General features: G+C 43.5%; 1 pseudogene; it reads left to right on the forward strand.

Annotated features, from left to right (window-relative positions):
- The first annotated feature begins 588 nt into the window (after window positions 1–588).
- LOC108801275 lies at window positions 589–1,827 on the forward strand (annotated as a pseudogene).
- The last annotated feature ends 451 nt before the right edge of the window (window positions 1,828–2,278 follow it).

Consider the following 2,278-nt stretch of genomic DNA (forward strand, 5'->3'; position numbering starts at 1 on the left):
ATGGAGACTCTCATAGGTTAGAGTTAGGTCCGCACTACACAGAGGGCCCTTGACGAGGCAGTGTGGCTTTCACCTATTCTGCAGAAGACGTGTATCTAAACCTCTGTTTAGCGGTTAGACAGGTTTTTTTGCATACTGGCTGGTGAGTGTGCTGGGAAACTTTTTGCTGTTGTAATGTGTACAAGTACAGACCCAACTGCCCTGAGCCTTTGCTATTGCTGCTGGATTCAAAAAAAGAAATGGTTGTATTATTCCACCATTCCTGTTTAGGGCCTCAGAGTAAAAAGATATTTCATGAAACGGGTTCACTTAAAAAAGAAAAAAAATGTTTTTAGTTATTTTTGTTTATATTCTCTGTGTGGTGTAAATGTAGGGGAAAAAAAACTATAAAAGCGAATGATTTGAAAAGCAAACCGTTGAAAGACATACAATGGTGGGGTTAAGCTCTAGAATTCATTCAATTCCAAGGTTGGTCTTTATCTGTTGTCAATATTCTATCATTCTAAAATAATGTATTTTTATTTTTGTAGGGATCCACCATAATTCTTGAATTTTGGATTCAACCAGTCCGAAAACTTAATACTGCTAAGTTGGAATTCGTTAGCACATGATGAATCCCAGAGGAGACAAGCTATACGAGTGCTCGGAGTGTGAGAAACATTTCATTTCAGAGTCACTTCTAACAGTTCACCAGAAGATTCATAATCAAGAGGAACTATTTGACAAGGGCTTAAAACAAGAGACACATCTTACTCAAAACCAGGGGAGTCACACAGGAGAGAAGATATTTGAGTGCCCTGAATGTGAAAAGTGTTTCACAAAAAAAGAAATTCTTATCAGACACCAGAAGATTCACACTGGAGAGAAGCCATTTAAATGCTCAGAGTGTGGTAAGTGAATCACAGAAAAGGGACATCTCACTATTCACTGGAGGACTCATACAGGAGAAAAACCATTTAAATGTTCAGAATGTGGAATGAGGTTCACAGAAAAGGGAGGTCTCACTATTCACTCAGGGGACTCCAGAGGACTCACACTGGAGAGAAGCCATTTAAATGTTCAGAATGTGACAAGTGCTTCACACAAAAAAAAATTCTTACTGTTCACCAGCGGAGTCACACCGGAGCAAACCCATTTAAATGCTCAGAATGTGACAAGAGCTTTACACGAAAGGTAAAGCTTACTGAACACCAATGGATTCACACTGGAAATAAACCATATAGATGTTCAGAATGTGACAAGGGCTTCTTACTAAAGCAAAATCTTATTGATCACCAGAGGATCCACACAGGAGAGAAACCCTACTGGTGTTCAGAATGTGACAAATGTTTTACCACAAAACCTCTGCTCACTGATCACCAGAGGACCCACACTGGAGAGAAACCCTTTAAATGCTCAGAATGTGACAAGGGCTTCACACAAAAGAGGAATCTTATTGAGCACCAGAAAACCCACAGAGCAGAAAAACTATTTATTTGTTCAGAATGTGACAAGAGCTTCATAACCAAGGCATATCTTATTAGACACCAGAAGATTCACACAGGAGAGAAACCATATAGATGTTCAGAATGTGGCAAGAGCTTCTTACAGAAGATAAATCTTACTGAACACCAGAGCATCCACACAGGAGAGAAACCATACAGGTGTTCACAGTGTGACAAATGTTTTATCACCAAAGCTCAACTTGGGATCCACTGGAGGACTCACACTGGAGAGAAACCATTTCAATGTTTAGAATGTGACAAGAAGTTCACACAAAAGACTAGTCTAATAAAACATCAGAATATCCACAAAAGAGAAAAAGCTGTTCCAATGCTCTCGACATGAGAAACACTTCATTCAAATGATACATTGGACACTGGAGGAATCACCTAGGACAGTGGTGGCGAACCTATGGCAAGCGTGCCAGGGAGGGCACGCGAGTCCCTTTCTGCTGGCACGCGAGCCCAGGTTCAGGCCACAAAACATTAAGGCAGCCGACGGGGAGAAATCGGCGGGCGAGCGAGCCGGAGGAGACGGGGGACGGAGCGGCAGGGGCTGGAGACAGAGGGAGATAGGGGCGGAGATTTGAGAGGATGAGAGGAGCCGGGGGACTGAGCGGCATGAGACAGCCAGAGACAGAGTGAGATCGAGGCGGAGATGAGAGGACGTGAGGAGACGGGGACGGAGCGGCAATTCTGAGATCTTCAGGGTCTCATGGGGGATTTGCAGGATCTGTGTGGGCTCTGTAGCCCCATGGTGGGCAGAGCCCATTACAAATCCTGCACAGCCCCCCTGA

The sequence above is a fragment of the Nanorana parkeri genome, unplaced genomic scaffold (genome assembly GCF_000935625.1).
Source record: "Nanorana parkeri isolate BGI_ZX_2015 unplaced genomic scaffold, ASM93562v1 scaffold2276, whole genome shotgun sequence".
NCBI lineage: Eukaryota > Metazoa > Chordata > Amphibia > Anura > Dicroglossidae > Nanorana > Nanorana parkeri.